The 18095-nt window shown below is 39.8% G+C and overlaps 1 protein-coding gene across 5 annotated transcripts in view; it reads left to right on the top strand.

The window, feature by feature from the left end:
• The window catches only part of LOC134338336 (apoptosis-inducing factor 3), a 151757-nt gene that overhangs the window by 22434 nt on the left and 111228 nt on the right, over positions 1-18095 (top strand). The window contains exon 1 of one of the 5 annotated variants that reach the window (XM_063034095.1): positions 5503-5921. The exons of 3 other annotated variants lie outside the window; for them this stretch is intronic. The gene's annotated coding sequence lies outside the window, so the exon portion shown is untranslated. Of the gene's footprint in view, positions 1-5502; positions 5922-14857; positions 14877-18095 lie in introns of those variants that run through there. One more of the 5 variants, XM_063034099.1, reaches the window with a different exon arrangement.

Below are 18095 nucleotides of genomic sequence, written 5' to 3' on the forward strand. Positions count from 1 at the left end.
TTCTGAAGTTACGTCTTATGGTCTTATCATTATCACCATTTGTTAGCTACTTTAGTTCTGAATGGCCAGACCCTTATTCTGTAACTACATGTACTGGATCTGAATCCTATTGTCGAGGGATGCAGCTATTCAGGATTTAACTTGTCTGTGCCTCTCAGAATCTCTGTATCTCACAAAATCATCTCTCATTTGTCTTGACTCTTTTACACATACAGTACATCACTCTTCCTGAATCTTCTCATGTAGGATAAGCTATGATCTCATCAAAGCTGTCCAGTCTCAGTAAAAATCCTTAATTTTGTACTCCAGTCCTTAAAATAAATGCCAATGTGCCATTTCCCATTCAAATCACTTGGCTGGTTGTATCTTGTTGTATCTGTGGTATCTTGTGAACCAGGTTGTCAAGGGCTTCTTGAAGTACTGAAAAGTAGGTCTAAGTGTAACACACGCAAAATGCTGAAGGAAATCTGCAGGTCAGGCAACATCAATGGAGTGGGGGGGGGGTAATAAACAGTTGATATTTTGGGTCAAGACCCTTCATTAGGACCTGCTGTTTGACTGTTGCCCACTCCGTGTTTGGTCTCACTGATGCAGAAGAGACCACATCTTGAGCACAATATACTGTAGATGATGTGGGAAGAATTGCACATGAATCTTTCACTGTAAGGACCTAAACAGTCCTTTATGTTGGTGATGGAGGAGATGTAAGCAAATGTGTTGTACCTCCTGTCATTGCAGTGGAAAGTGCCAAATGTCTAGGAGGGGTGGATAGGGAGGGATGAGCAGACTGCAAATCATGGAGGGAGTGGTCCCTGGGAAAGGTGGTGAGGAAAATATGTGTTTTTTATATCTTGTTGCAATTCTCTAAGATCACAAAGGATGATGTGCTGGATGCTGAGGGAAGGAGAGAATTAGGGGAATTTCATCTCTCCTCTGTTTGGAGGAGAAACTGGGAGAAGGGGTTGGCATACAGAACCAGTGTAGAAAGAGGTGTAGTCTACGTAGCTATGGGAGTTGATGAGGTCATGGTATATTGTAGTGGGTTATCTGTGTCCTGAGATGGAGATGCAGAAATCCAGAAAAGGAGGGAAAAAATGATGGAGACTAGATGATACATGGGAGCATACAGCAGAGAGTAGTGATTGAGATTTATGATGTAGTTTTCGGGAGAGAGGATTTGTGTTCAAGGACGTGAGGTCATTAAATTCCTTGGAGGTACCTACACAAGCCCTTGGATTTCATGAGTGTGGTGAGTTCCAACTGATGCTTGATTGTGGACTTGGAGGGATTTCTAATCCCCAGAAGAGGCCCCCTTTCTGACCACCTCATCTACCTAAGGCTCCAAAGCAACATATGAAAGTGGCCTACAGTTGACTGTGGTCTGCTGTGGCTTCCACTGTTTGCCCAAATGTGAAATCACTTCAGTAACCGTCTTCATTTCAAGGGTAACTTTGTTTCATGAAACCAGGTGAAGTTTAAGTTTTTAAACACGTCATTTCTCGAGGATTAAAGCATTTCAAAGGAAAGCTTTTACAAATTTGAAACTTCGAGCTCCAACTTTACAAGATATCCTGCTGTTGAGATTCTTTCTTTCCATGATGTCCAAATAAACTCATTCAATTGAATCTACTGGTGAATCTCTTTTTTTTTTAAAGATCTGACATGGGGAATATTTCTTCAGTCCAGATAGGATAGTTCATCTCTTTCCTCTCAAGTAATGGATGTGTGTGAGTTCCTCAATATGGTCGTGGCTCAGTTGATAGCATTTTTGCCTTAGAATCAGAAGATTGTAACTTCAAGTTTCATCTCAGTGACTTGAGGACAAAATTGAGTCCAACAGGATTGTAGAATTATCCCTTCTGTGCATTATAAAACAGACCAAGTGTAGCATTCCTTAGAACAGTCATCCTTCAGGAATTTCTAGACACAAATTTACTAGACGCAGTTTCAAATTGCCACAATTCTGCTCTGTTGGCTACCACCCACTAAGAACTGACCCGAGACTGCTCAAAATCATTTGTGTTGACATTTTACAACCAAAATAAAGCCCCTTTATCCCTTTAGTTGGCCTTGTTCACTGTGCACAAATTCTTCCAAAATTCTGACAAAATAGCTGACTTCAATAAAGGCTTTTTTTTAAAGAAACAGGCTCTATGGAAGGAACAAAGGAAATTAAAGTTATTGTCCAGGATGCCAGCAGAAAAACAGCGTGAGATAGGAGAGTACTGATGAGATCAGGGTAAGTGGACAGAGGATATTTTGGGGGAATTTTCCTGATTATATAGTTTGGGTTGATGGTCAAAAAGAGAAAATTGGAGGAGAACAAGAATTTTGACAGTCCCTGCTTCATTTTGTATCTATTAGAATCAAATTCAGGTTTATTATCACTGGCATGTGTCGTGAAATTTGTTATTTTAGCAGCAGCGGTACAATGCAATACATGATAATGTAGAAAGAAAAAAAAATCAATTACTGTAAGTATATATATATTAAATAGATTTAAAATAGTGCAAAACAGAAATAAAGTGAGGAAGTGTTCATGGACTCAGTGTCTATTTAGAAATTGGATGGCAGAGGGGAAAAAGTCATTTCTGAATCGCTGATAGTGTGCCTTCAGGCTTCTGTACCTCCTTCCTGACGGTAACAATGGAAAGAGGGCATGTCCTGGGTGATGGGGGTCTCTAATAATGGATGCTGCATTGTGAGGCACCGCTCCTCGAAGATGTCCCGGATACTACGGAGGCTAGTACCCGAGTTGGAGCTGACTAACTTTACAATTTTCTCTAGCTTCTTTTCCTCCTGTGCGGTAGTCCCCCATACCAGATAGTGATGCAGCCTGTCAGAATGCTCTCCATGGTACATCTGTAGAAGTTTTCAAGTGTTTTATTTGACAAATGCAAATCTCTTCAAACTCCAAATGAAATATAGCCGCTGTCTTGCCTTCTTTATAGCTGCATCGATATATATGTTGGGACTAGGTTAGATCCTCAGAGATCTTGACATCCAGGAATTTTTAATTGATCACTCTCTCCACTTCTGATCCCTCTATGAGAATTAGTTCATGTTCCCTCGTCTTACCCTTCCTGAAGTCCACAATCAGCTCTTGGGTCTTACTGACATAGAGTGCTAGGCTGTTGCTGTGACACCACTCCACTAGCTTGTATATCTTGCTCCTGTGCACCCTTTCATCTCCATCTGAGATTCTACCAACAATGGTTGTATCATTAATAAATTTATAGGTATCATTTCAGTATACCTAGCCACGCAGTCATGGGTATAGAGGGAGTACAGCAGTGCGCTAAGCAGACACCCTTGAGTCTCAGAATAATGTTAAGCCATTTAACACTGAAATGAGAAATTCACTGCACCACAGTGCTCTTGAGGCTCACGTCTATAGATACCGAACAGATTATGAAAATGAAGCTGTTGTAGAATGACAGAGTAGGGTCAAAGGATCAGATAGCGTTATTTAGGTAGCTATTATTTCTTATGAAAATAAATAAACTGCAGACCTGAATATCTGAAATAAGATTAGAATATCCTGAAAGTAATTCAGCAGGTCGGGCAGTAAGTGACGAAAGATCTTTGACTGAGACTCTGTTTCTCTCTCCGCAGATGCTACCTACTAATTACTTAGAGTATTCTCTGATTTTATTTGTAATTTTAGTGTTTTTAATGCATAATATTCTTTTGCTCTGATTGGGTTAAGATTTCTGCAGGACAAACATTTGCAGAAAGAAGGGAGTAGTCAAAAAACGTAAGAATTTCTTTACTCAGCTAATGGGTAGTAAGATTTCCTCAAATGTACTTAGGCCAATGGCAGGAATTTGGCAGGAAGAGTAACTTCATGATTCTAATATTAAAAAATTACTAAGCAGTCGCAGTGCTTGCATTATTAACATGCTTCCACTTAAGAAGAATGGTTTCAAAAAGACATTTGCTCCTAACTCTGTATATTTTCATCACAAAAGTCAGTTCCTACTTTGCCTCAGACATTTGCCATATATGAAAATAGTGGACAGACAATGTAGTTTATAGTTACAAATAAAGGAAGTGGATTTGGTCTTCAGAGTATTTTGTTGGAGGTATTTCCAGTCATCTAGTTCAAAAACAATGTAGGGATTTTGGACCTGCTGAAAAGGTCAATCTGCGTGTTATTGGCATTTACAATAAAACTCTGATAGTCTGCTGTCTGGTTCAGCATCAGCTGTAGCCCACCAGGTGATGTTTCCTATGTCCCTATTAAATTTGCCAGTGGCCTGTTCCCACACTCCTTTTAAACTTACTGCAGCCCAATTCCATGCTCCTTCTAAATTTGCTGGGGCCCAATTCCCACACTTATTTTAAACTTGCCAGCATCCCGTTCCCACACTTTTTTAAAACTCAGTGGTTTTTGTTTCCCTTTAATCTCATTTAGTTTACTGTAAAGTTTATTATACTGCTGTTTAACAATTTAAGAAAAGTAATTAAAGTGAGTTGTGATATTAGTAGAAGTAACATCCACCATCTGGAAATTATGGCAGTACAGACTACCAAAGCTTCAAGGATTGCACTTTATCAGAGGTTCACTCTCTTTCAAATGACATCACCAAGAATTAAATTTTGAGATACAGTAATATAATATTCACAGGAAGCCCATTATTCAAGTGATTACTAAGAAAGTGTGTACTAAGATGTTTTTTTTCAATTGTGTTGTTTGAGTACTGTATTTGTTCCAATATTGTCAGTGTGCAGTGAGTGATGAAGATAAGCACGTAGACCAGAAAATGAATAACGGTAAAAGTAGCCACCAGGCGAACCTCATGACATTGCCAATACTTGCCCTCTGTTCAGCTGAGTAACAGAGGAAAGCAGTAATGAGTAAAAGACATTACTGCGCACATCCAATGATAGATTACTATTTAATGTACATGGGAAGTTTCAGATTTACAGTTTTATGCAACAGCAAATTATTCAGTGTTATAAGTTAACCTTAAGTCTTTAATCAATGATGGATAAAGTGACAATGAACTTGTGTACCAAGACAAGTCATTAGATAAGGGATTACACACCCTAGATTTAACATTTAATGATTTATCATATATCAAATCGTGTATGGTACTGAAGCGAGTGTGGCTGGCCTCACTGCAAGTTCAGTTGTATACAAGTGTGATGTACAAAGCCATTCTCATCTCTGATGTTAAGAGTGGCATATTGTCTTTTTAAATATTGATAGTGGAAAAATACCTGTGGATTGTATAGTGATGAAAACAGAGCCCAGGGCTTTATTCTGCACCTGCTGTTATTTCACACTCTCTGCTGACATAGGTCGTGTTTGGTTACCTCAGTTGATGACCATTGAAGCTGTTGATGACCATCTCACAAGTCCTTGTTACCTGTATTTTGCAAAGTACATATCATTTTATTAAGGCAAAATAATTTATCTGTTACCTTTTTTATGAACTTAGGCAACTGCTACATGGATTTCATAGTTCTTCTTACAGTCTGAATTCAAATGAATCTGGAAAAGGAGAACTAAAGTACCTGTGCAAGCCAACCATCTAAGGGAATCTTCCTGTATTAGTATTGCTGTATCGATGAACTGAACAATCCTCTAAGGACTGTCTTTGATCCAGAATATTTTGCCTCCTTGTCTGAATAGCTGCCAGCTGCACATTGGGATACCATTATTCAAATAGATTTTGAACTTCTAGAGGTATTATAGCCAAGCCTGATACGGTTTGCATCCACTGCCCAAATCCGAGCACAATCCTACTGTGGACAGCAATTTGAAATGGAAACTCTACTAATCTATTAATTCCCTGGAAAAAAAGCAGCAATATTCAAAATAGCACCTCCTCTGCAGCTATGTCTGAGGTGGCAAACTCTGCATTAAGAAGCACTTAGAAGGAGCTCCTGAAACTCTGTGACGTAAACTTAAGGTGAGTGCTGGAGTAAGTCTGAAGAAGTACTGTGCTTAACTCATAGGGGCAGATTGAGCTGCAGGGCCTGTTTCTATCCTGTACAAGTTTCTTGTGTAAACCTTTTCAACTCAGGCCTTTTCAGGTTTGAATCTTTTATCTTTTTCAGACTAAGCTATCAGGGAGCATTAAAGGAAAGCTATTATTTGGAAGTAGTCTAGTGGAGCAGTTTGGATGTGTAGCACTAATTTCATTCATTGCTATTTCCATACCTAACTGTGTGACACTGAGAATGTATCTTCAAGAGACTAATAAAAAGATTTAAAAAGAGATTTACTAGTAGTGACTTTGGGATCTTGTACATTTTAGCAGATCTGCAATGATATGTTTGTAATTTTACAAGAATCTTGATATCACTTTGACTAAAATGAGTTGTATGACCACTTTGATGGTCATACAATTCATTTGAATTGTCTCAGCTTATAGATGAAGAATGTCTACCAAGATAAAATTTTGTGATGGCTATATCCTAAATTGGGAAAAGGCAAACATTTCAGGCAGTGAAATGCCTAGTGGTCTGAGTCCTCATCTGGGGTGCACACCCATCATCATCATCAGTCAGTCTGGGGGTTGAGTCTCAGGATTGAAGCTGGAAGCTTGATTGTTAGTCTGAAAGTCGACGTCCAACGACAGAGACCTGAGGCCACTGGGAATGTTGAAGCCCCAGTGTCTGCGAATCCACAAGTCCACTGAAGGCTGGAGTCCGGAGATAGCCTGTGTTTGGAGGACTGCGTATCTGTGTAAGTGGGTGGGAGGGAGGAAAGACTGGAGCTTATTTTGCTGTTGTTGTTTTATTCCTTCTGTGTTCAGTTTTGTTGAGAGTGTTGTGTGTTGTTTTATCAAGTTACGTGGATGTGTAATGTCAATGCTGGAATGTGCGGTGACACTTGTTGTCAACTCCCAGCACATCCCTAGGTGTGTGTAGGTTCTTAACACAAATGACACATTCCTTGTATGTTTTAATGACAAATATGTGATGTATGGATCTATTTCATTTACAGTAATGACTTCCCTTAGCACTACGTATTGATCTGTTGTCTACACATGCACATTGTTTTCTCCCCCTCCAATGTGAATACTCCAGTTTAAACTATCTTCCACGTGCGTGCTTTCATTTTAATATGTAGTTGCACAGGTACAACAAATTAGTGAAGAGTGCAGATCTGAATATCAGAAAATATCACAAACTGCACTGACAGTTACAGGATGAGACAGTGAGAGGAAAGGGTTAAACAGTGAAAGACATGCAACTAGCAAAATTAAAGTGGAAGTAACATGGCGATGGCTTCAGTCAGGAAAGTTGATTAATTCAATTGTGCTAATGAAGGCTGGGAGTGATATATATATATATCAAGAGGGTTGAACTGTATTGTAATGTGAACAACATGTAGGAGCAAAAAAAAAGCCCCCATGCTTCTTAGCTTAATGGGTCCAAGAATGTACAGTCTATACAACACAACCCTTGAAAAGCCAGCAAGCAAGACAGTCGACGAAATTGTTAATATTTTACAAAATCACTTGAGCCATAAACCACTGGTAATAGCTGAGAAATTTAGATTTTACAAAAGGAGCCAGTCAAAAGATGAAAGCATTTGATCTCCTCTCATTCTTCTGAATTCCAACAAGTACAGTCCCACGTGAGTCAATCTCTCTTCATAGTCTAATCCCCTCATCTTGGAATCAACCTGGTGAACCTCCTCTGCGCCACCTCCAAAGCCAGTATATCCTTCCTCAAGTAAGGAGACTAGAACTGCATACAGTACTCCAGATGCAGCCTCACCAGTACCCTGTACAGTTGCAGCATAGCCTCCCTGCTCTTAAATTCAATCCCTATAGCAATGAAGGCCAACATTCCATTTGCCTTCTTGAAAGTCTGCTGCACCTGCAAACCAACCTTTCGTGATTGATGCACAAGCACTCCCAAGTCCCTCTACACAGCAGCATGCTCCAATTTTTTTTTACTATTTAAATAATAATCTGCTCTTTTATTTTTACTTCCAAAGTGGATGTCTTTGCATTTTCCAACGCTGTACTCCATTTGCCAGACCCTTGCCCACTCACTTAACCTATCTATATCTCTCTGCAGACTATCTGTATCTTCTGCACAATTTGCTTTTCCACTCAACAAACTTAGATACAGTACACTTGATCCCCTCTTCCAGATCATTAACGTATATTGTGAACAGTTGTGGGCCAAGCACTGACCCCTGGGCACACTGCTCACCACATATTGCCAACCAGAGTAACCCCCATGTATCCCAACTCACTGCTTTCTATTAGTTAACCAATCCTCTATCCATGCTAATACCTCACCCCCAACTCTATTCATCCTTATCTAATGGATAAGTCTTTTATGCGGCATCTTTTCGAACGCCTTCTGGAAATCCAAATAAATAATGTCCATCTGTTCCCCTCTATCCCTTCTGTAACAAAGCATATTGATGAAGGCAGAGCAGTAGATGTAGTGTATATGGATTTTAGTGGGCATTTGATAAGGCTCCCCATGCGAGGCTCATTCAGAAAGTAATGAGGCATGGGATCCAAGGAAACATTGCTTTGTGGATCCAGAATTGGCTTCCCCACAGAAGGCAAAGTGTGGTTGTAGATGGTTCATATTCTGTATGGAGGATGGTGACCAGTGGTGTTCTGCAGGGATCTGTTCTGGAACTCCTCCTCTTTGTGATTTTTATAAATGACCTGGATGAAGCAGTAAAAGGGTTGGTTAGTAAGATTGCTGATGACACAAAGGTTGGGGGTGTTATAGATAGTCTGGAGGGTTGTCAGAGGTTACAGTGCGACATCGATAGGATGCAGAACTGGGTTGAGCAATGGCAGATGGAGTTCAACTCAGATAAGTGTGAAGTGGTTCATTTCAGTAGGTCAAATCTGAAGACAGAATATAATATTAATGGTAAGTCTGTTGGCAGTGTGGAGGATCAGCGAGATCTTGGAGTCCATGTCCACAGGACTCTCAAAGCTGCTGCGCAAGTTGACAGTGTTGTTAAGAAGGCGTATAGTGTGTTGGCCTTCATCAACAATGGGAAGAGCCACGAGGTAATGTTACAGCTATATAAGACCTTGGTTAGACCCACTTGAAGTACTGTGTTCAGTCCTGGTCACCTCACTACAGGAAGGATGTGGGTGCTATAGAGAGAGTGCAGAGGAGATTTACAAGGATGTTGCCTGGATTGGAAAGCATGCCTTACAAGAATAGGTTGCGTGAACTTGGCCTTTTCTGCTTGGAGCAACAGAGGATAAGAGGTGACCTGATAGAGGTGTATAAGATGATGAGAGGCATTGATCATGTGGATAGCCAGAGGCTTTTCCCCAGGGTTGAAATGGTTAACATGAGGGGGCATAGTTTTAAGGTGCTTGGAAGTAGGTGCAAAGGGGATGTCAGAGGTAAGTTTTTCACACAGAGAGTGGTGGGTGCATGGAATGCACTGCCAGCGACGGTGGTAGAGGTGGATACAATATAATAGTGTCTTTTAAGAGCCTCTTAGGTAGGTACATGGAACTTAGAAAAATAGAGGGCTATGCAGTAGGGAAATTCTAGGCAATTTCTAGAGTAGATTACATGGTTGGCACAACATTGTGGGCTGAAGGACCTGTAATGCGCGCTAGATTTCTATGTTCTATCCTCAAAGAACTCCAGCAAACCTGTCAAACAGGACCTGCCTTTGCTGAATCCATGCTGTGTCTGCCTGTTGGATCCAGATCTCTCAACATTTCTTCTTGAATTATAACTTCAAGCATTTTCCCAACTACAGATGTTAAACTAACTGGCCTATAGTTACCTGTCTTTTGCCTACACCCTTTTTTGAACATTCGCCATTTTCCAATCCACTGCTCAGAGTCCAGAGAATTTTGGTGAATTATCACCAAAGCCTCTACTATAACTTCAGCCATTTCTTTCAGTACCCTGGGATGCATTCCATCAGGACCCGGGGACTTATCTATCTTCAGGCCCACAAGTTTGCTCAGCACCATCTCTTTAGTGATAGCCATTGTATCAAGTCCTCACCTCCCATCGCATCCATAACATCCCTCTTTGGCAGGTTAGACCACCGTGAAAACCAACACAAAATAGTCATTCACAGCTTCTGCCATTTCCTCATTACCCAATATCAATTCCCCCTTCTTGTCCTCCAAGGGACCTACATTCACTTTAGCCACCCTTTTCTGCTTTATATAATTATAAAAACTTTTACTATCCATTTTTATATTTTGTGCTAGTTTATTTTCATAATCTGGCTTCCCTTTCTTCATTGCTTGCTTAGTGTTTCTTTTGAATGCAGCAGGCCAGGCAGCATCTCTAGGAAGAGGTACAGTCGACGTTTCAGGCCGAGACCCTTAACATCGACTGTACCTCTTCCTAGAGATGCTGCCTGGCCTGCTGCGTTCACCAGCAACTTTGATGTGTGTTGCTTGAATTTCCAGCATCTGTAGAATTCCTCGTGTTAGTGTTTCTTTGTTGCTTTTTAAAGTTTTGCCAAATCTTCCAGTTTCCTACTTCTTGGCAACTTTGAATGCACGAGCTTTTAGTTTGATGCCTTCTTTTATTTCCTTAGTTATCCAAGGCTGGCTCTCCCCACCCTTACTATCCTTGCTTTTTAACTGGAATATAGTTTTGCTGAGCACCGTGAAAAGTCACTTTGAAAGTTTTCTACTGTTCCTCAACTGTTCCTCCATATATAGCCTGTGTTCCCAGTGTACACTCGCCAAATCCTCCCTCGTCCCATTGTAGTCTCCATTGTTTAGGCATAATACATTGGTTTTAGATCGAACTATTGCACTCTCCATTTGTATGAGAAACTCAATCATACTGTGATCACTCCGTCCAAGAGGATCCCTAACTACAAGATCACTAATTTTACCTGTCTCATTGCACAGGACCAGATCTAGATAATATGTTCGCTTGTAGGTTCAGTAACATGCTGTTCAAGAAAGCTATCACGGATGCATTCCATGAAGTCCTCCTCAAGACTGCCTCGACCAACTTGATTCACCTAATCTATGTGCAAGTTAAAGTCCCCCATGGTAACTGCTGTTCCATTCTTACATACCTCAGATATTTCTGGGTTTATTGCCTGTGTCACTGTAATTGCTGTGGATGCTCATTCGAAGAGGCCAGAGGTTATACCAATGTAGTCAACCATCTCAGCAAAGGCTGTCACCACGCTGAAGACTATCTTCATCGGAAACTGCTTATCACAACAAATTGTGAGTCACAATACACGTCAGAAGAATTCTGAATGTTCATGAAGAAAAATGGCATCAGACATTTTAAACAAGAGAAAATCCGCAGATGCTGGAAATCCAAGCAACACACACAAAATGCTGGAAAAACTCAGCAGGCCAGGCAGCATCGATAGAAAAGAGTCTAGTCAACGTTTCAGGCCGAGGCCCTTCATTAGGACTGGAGAAAAAAAAGATGAGGAGTCAGAGTTAAAAGTGTGGGAGGGCAGGAAGAAGTACAGGATAATAGGTGAAACCGGAGGGGGCGGGGGAAGAGGTGTAGTAATGAGGGCTGAAGTTGATTGGTGAAAGAGATACAGGGCTTTAGAGGGGGGAATCTGATAGGAGAGGACCGAAGGTCATGGAAGAAAGAAGAGGAGGAGGAGCAGCAGAGGGATGTGATAGGTAAAGAGATAAGGGTAGAGAAGGAAAAGGGGGGACGCTACCGGAAGTTTGAGAAATTAATGTTCATGCCATCAGTTTGGAGGCCACCCAGATGGAATATAAGGTATCCTTCCCTCCCCCCACCATCTAACACTGATTCCTCATCTTTTTTTCTCCAGTCCTGATGAATGCTTTCTTCCAAGATTCCACAAACTAAATGAATTCTTAGTGTATCATTCAACTCTTTCCCAAACTGAAAATACTCAGACAATCTCTTCAATTCAACCACGTGCTGAAATGAACTCCCCTTTCTTTTGATTCTGCTTATGAAACGCCTAACATTCTGCAATCAACAAGGGCTGTGGTTCTAAGAGTTCCTGTGTTACTTTGACAACATCACCAAAGCTCAATTCTGCTGGTTTGGTTGGAGCAGTCAAACTTCGAAGCAAAATGTATGCCTTTAAACCCAATGCACTTAACAAAATTGGTACTCATTTCTCATTGGCTATTTCATTTGATTCAAAATAATGTTCCAGTATTTCAGTATACCTGTTGTGTAATCAAAACTCATCAATCTTTCTGATACAGCCAGATATTTCTAATTTTTTAAAATAATCATTAACACCTGGTACTCACCCTTTATGAACCCTGAATTCTTCCACTTAGTCTTTTTTTAAAACTCAATCATGTCTTTCTGTTCAAAGAACATGTACTTTTGTAACTTGACCTGTGTTTTATTTTATTTCGATCATCTCGCTGCACTTTAATAGATTGATAGCCATATTGGATTCATTTTAAAACTTGTCACCAATGTTATGTTTTGTAACTTCAAAATCTTAAACTAATTCAAAGGAACAGGTAAGAGTCTGAAATGCAGGTCTAGCTTCGTCTTTAAGCAAGCCGTATACGTATCACCTAGTAGTGTGATTACATATGCAATTAACATTGTTTTACAAATAACACAATTATTTACACAAATAGGAATGCTTAATCAAACTATATATATAAGATTACTTAAATATTATTGAAATATTAAATTCACAACACCAACAGTGAGGTTCTTTAGCGATGAATGCCACCTTCTTGACACATTGTTTCTTGAATCTGTCTTTGATGGTTGAGAGAGTTGTGTCTGTGATGATGCTGGCTGAGTCTATGATCCTTTGTAGACTCTGGGTATGCTGTATATTGGAGCCTACATACCAGACTGTGATGCAACCAGCCAGAACGCTCTCCACTATACATCTACGTCTCTACGATTACACACTAAGTCTCAAACTCCTGACGAAGCATAGCTGCTGGCATGCTTTCTTCATAGTTGCATCTATGTGTTAGGCCTGTGATAGATCCTCCGAGATGCTGACAACCAAAAACTTGAAGCTGCTCATCCTTTCCACCGCTGACCCTAATGAGAACTCATGAGCATTCTTCCAACTGCCCCTTCCTGAAGTCTACAATTGATCTTTGGTCTTGCTGACGTTGAGTGCAACATTGCTGTGCAACATCACTCAATCAGTTGATGTATCTCGCTCCAGTATGCCTCCTCATTACTATCTGAGATACTTTCAACAGTTGTTTTTTTGGGGAAATTGGAGATGGCATTAGAATGTGCTTAACCACACAGCCATAAGAGTAAAGAGAGAGCAAGCAGTGGACTAAACACACATTCTTGAAGTGCACTTGTGTTGTTTGTCAGTAAGGAAACGTTATTACTGATCCACACTGTCTGATCTCCTGATAAAGAAATCCATTTGCAGAGGGAGGGACAGAGGACAGGTTTTCAAGCTTGTTGATTACTACTGTGGTGGTAATGGTGTTTAATCTGTAATTGATAAGCAGCAGCCAGATGTATGTTTTGCGGTTGTCTAGGTGTTCCAAAACAGAATGGAGACCCAGTGAGATTGCGTCTGCTATAGATCCTTTGAGGTGATAGACAATTGAGGTGGATCCAGGTTCTTGTTCAGGCAAGAATTAATTCTAGTCATAATCAACCAGGTGATAGCTGTTAAGGCAGCTCACCCTGCTCTTCATGGGTAGTGGTATGGTTGCTGCTCTATTGAAGCACATGGAAATGCCAGACTAGCACACTGACAGGTTAAAGATGTCCTTGAATTCTCTAGCCAGTTGGATGATGCAGTTTTCAGTGCCCAGCCAGATATACCATTGAGACCTAACACTTTTTGAGTGTTCATCCACTTGAAGTATGTTCTGACATGGGCCTCTGAGACAGGTCATAGGGTCATCGGATGCTGTGGGGATTCACACAGTTGTAGGATTATTCTTCTTTTCTTTTGGAGATCTAAAAACACTCCAAAGAATGGTAATGAGTTGAATCTTACAGACTTGAATTTGATGTTACATCCTTCCAAAGCATCATTTCAAAAGGAGCAGTTACTACTGGATTATATCCATTTCTGTCACGATTCACTTAAAGGGTGGTGACTTCCTGCATTGTGGATTGGGAATTTAGTTTCTAAATGTGAAAGACAGAAACACAGGTTGAGTAAATTTAAGCCCATATTGGAAGATTCACCTAGTTTCCATTTTAAAGTTTAGTAACATAATGTGGTTTGATCTTTGAATGGAAAAGGTATCAAGGATTTTGGAGAAGGTAAGGAAGAATTTGTCAAGAATCATGTCTGATTAGAAAGATGGTGGCTCTCAGGAAAGGTTGAAGAAGCTGAAATATTATGTACACAACACATTATGTTACTTACCTTTAATAATAAAGGAAAAACTGTTGTCATTATCAAAACTTTTAAAAGTATTATTAATCATATTTGGATATCAGGCATTAAGGAATTTAAAAACAATTAACATTTCAGATGAAGAGATTTTTCTTTCCACAAGGTATGTGAAAGGCTAAAGGTGCCACTGTAAGTCCATAATGGCTTTAAACTTTGCTTCTCTGTTCAACCATTTAATAATTTTTTCTAGATGACAATATAAAGATCACTTATGGATTATGACCAATAAAAATCGTGAGGTTTTTCCATGTGTCGATTTTCCAACCCTTGTAATAATCAATGACACATGGCTGTTTTGGCAAATGTTCAAAAAAATGACAATAGAGGTTTCAGTGAACCTTTTAATTTAAAGAGTTGTGAGAGTCAATGGTTAACTTCTAGAGTAGTAAAACAGTCACTAACAATGAGGAAAGTGGCTGAACTTCGTTCAAAGCGGAGAAGGTTTTTATACCTTTTTTATTGTCCCAGTTTACTTAAACTTGTGTTACTATGCAGTTTCATATACACCTTAAATATATATGTATCCATTTAGTGGTTCCTCTTGCGGGTAAGTATTGAGACAATATTTATTGTACTTGTTGGACACTGATGATCAGAACTGCAAATTATTTCTTTGGTTGCCACTGCACAGGATGATCTGCTTGGAATTGATCCCTTGCCATACTCACTTTATGATTCTTGATGGGTTTTGCTATCTCTTTTTTTTTGTACAGGTACTTGTTCTCAATGAAGCATGTCACTGTATAGAATATCTTAATTTATTTTGCATGAACTGGTGTAAATGGACTAGATTGATATGAATTGATCAAACTCTACAGGAATTTAAAAATAAACAATTGGAGAGCACAATTGATATCCATTCCTCTCTTTGAATCTCTTCACTGAATGGAGAAAACTTTACATAAGATGCCAGCATGTAACATGAAAATCCAGTGTGGAATTTTTAAACATGTCCCTTCGCTGACTGTGGCAACTGACTTCTCTTGCTCAGTTGGAGTTTGCAACATCAATGGTTTCAGCTCTCAGCAGTGCTTATACTGATCCTGCCTAGGCCAGGGGCTCCATTATCTTTCCAACCTGGGTGACGAAATGAATGTAGAATATTTTTAAATGATAGATATCATTTATGTAAGCCTCCCATGCATCAGTAGAAGTACATTTTTCATTCATTTACTGATCACTTATTTATGCTCCTAATTGCCCTTAATTGCTACCATGAACATTAATACTCCCCAAATTCCTACCACATTGACTAGGAAGTTCCAGGATTTGGACCCATTGTATACGAAAGATCAACAAAATATTTCCAAGTCAGGATAGTTAGTGACTTGGGAGATAACCTGCTTGAGAACGTGTTAATGTTAGACGCATGCTGCAGACTCTTTTGGTGCTAGAGTTGAGATTGGTGACCAATGACAGTGTATTTAATGAAGGGTAATATCTCAGCTACGTAAAGCCAATAGAACAGGAAGAAAACAGAGTGTGGTGGATGTTGTGTTAGTCATATAAGCTGCTTTGTTTTGGTTGGTATTGAGGTTCTGAGTGTTTTGGGAACTGCATTTACCCAGGCAAATGGAGATTATTTCGCCAGACTTCTGATTGTAGCTAATTGAATGGAAAACATAGATGGTAGATAATCAGGAGGCGAGTCACTTGTCACAAGATGCTCAGCTCTGACCTGTTTTGTAGCCATTTTATTAACCTGATACATTAATGTTTCTGGTTAGTAGCTATATCCTGAAATTTAATGGGAGGGATTTAATGCTATTGATTGTCAAGTATTGATGGTTAGAACCTGTCTTGATGGAGGTGGTCACTTCTGGTGTTATGTGATGTGAATGTTGTCATGTACTTTAGCCTTTCCTGAATGTTGCCCAGGTCTTGCTGCATGCATAAATAAATTGTTTAACTTTCTCACCATCACTTTCTCAAGGGCAATTATCCATGGACAATAAATGCAAGATATTTAATGAAAGCCAGATGCCTAAAAATGGATAAAATAAATGTAAATATAAATGTTATTTTCAGAGGTACATTAATTATTATATATAGATATCGTAAGTGTGACATGAAGCACACACAGGAATACTTCTTTCACCGATATTGCTTGAAGAAGTTATGAGTTTGAAAAGAATGACTGGTGAATACATGCAGTGATTTGGGAGTTTGAATGGAATGGGTACCAGGTCTGAGCTCAGGTGGAAGAAAGATTTGGGCCTGAGATTGACTGAAAGTAGGACTTGGTGCTGGTGCTGTTGAGGAGGTGGTGGCTTAGAATTTAGTACGAACAGGGTGACCAACGTGTAATATTTTAGGACAGGAATTGACCTCATCCATTTGATGTGTTAATAATGAAATAATAGAGGTTTGCTCTGTGAAAGTGCCCACTGCATAACCGTCAGTAATTTCAACAACTTTGAATTTATACAAGATAAATTTCTGAGTGCATATTGGGGTTGGGAATTTCTGAAGTGGGCAGCTGATCACAAGCGGTATTCTTCAGTTTCCTAATGTGTGTTTCCTCACCATTGGTACAACTCTTTCAGGTATCTTAAGAATTTTTCTGGCATGACAGACCATGTTTCAGGAGCCTTGTCTGCTCACCTTTGCTGGGTGAGCATAATCAGTACATTGATTCAGAGGATACTTCATTTATTTATTGAGATACAGTGCGGAATAGGCCCTTGTGGCCCTTCGAGTCATGCTGCCCAGCAACTCCTGATTTAACTCTAGCTTAATCACAGGACAATTTACAATGAGCAATTAGCCTACCAACCAGTACATCTTTGGACTGTGGGAGGAAACTGGAGCACCTGGAAGAAACCCATGCGGTCATGGGGAGAACATACAAACTCCTTACAGACAGTGGCGGGAAATGAACCTGGGTTGCTGGTATGTAAAGCGTTGTTCTAACCACTGCGCTACCATACCACCCCTGGTCTAGGTGAAGGTGTTGACATTTGATTTAAGTATTTTGTCAATGGATTTAGAGACTTTACAGACAGAGTGTTCTGTGGTGTTACTTACAGTCTTCATCTTTGAACATTTCTTTCTTCAGTTGACTGATGGATATGCTGACCACTGGGGATGGGAATGAATTTCATTGCCTACTTTCATTAAGAAATTACTCCTGAGATACGAAGTGTGATCCATGTTTCCTGGGGTCTTGTACCATATTGTTATGTCCAGACTGCCAGCTTGTACTCCTTCCCCTTCCTCACTCCTTTATTTTGACATCTGCCCTTTACTTTCCAGTCCGATGAAGGATCTCAGCCTGAAACGTCGATTGTTTTTTCCCTCCATAGATACTGCCTGACTTGCTGAGTTCCTCCAGCATTTTGTGTGTGAAGATAGTTTAATGGCTTTTTCATTAGCTTCCCTTCAATGGGAAGGTTCATTAGAATGGAGAATTAGACAGAGTAACGTTAGGAAGAGGATTGGTATTGGTATGACTTCTCAACACCAAATTGCACTGGGACTAGGTGTTTGGTAGACCTTTTGGTTAGGTTTGCAGCTTGCTTGTCCTTGAGAAGTCATTTAAATAGTTGGCTAACAAATGTTGTTTGTTGAGGTTTGATACATCCAGGCTGAATGGATTGATTCAATCCCTCCATGATAAGCAAGTTTAGGACTCATTGATAGGATTTCATTGAATATATAGCCATGGACACCCTTTATTTTGAACAAGTAAGTGCACTTTCATTTGGTGAGCTTGCAAGGTTCTCACTTTTAAGATCATAATCCTTTTTTTTTAGCATCTAGGATT

This window comes from Mobula hypostoma, chromosome 27, assembly GCF_963921235.1.
Source record: "Mobula hypostoma chromosome 27, sMobHyp1.1, whole genome shotgun sequence".
Lineage (NCBI taxonomy): Eukaryota > Metazoa > Chordata > Chondrichthyes > Myliobatiformes > Myliobatidae > Mobula > Mobula hypostoma.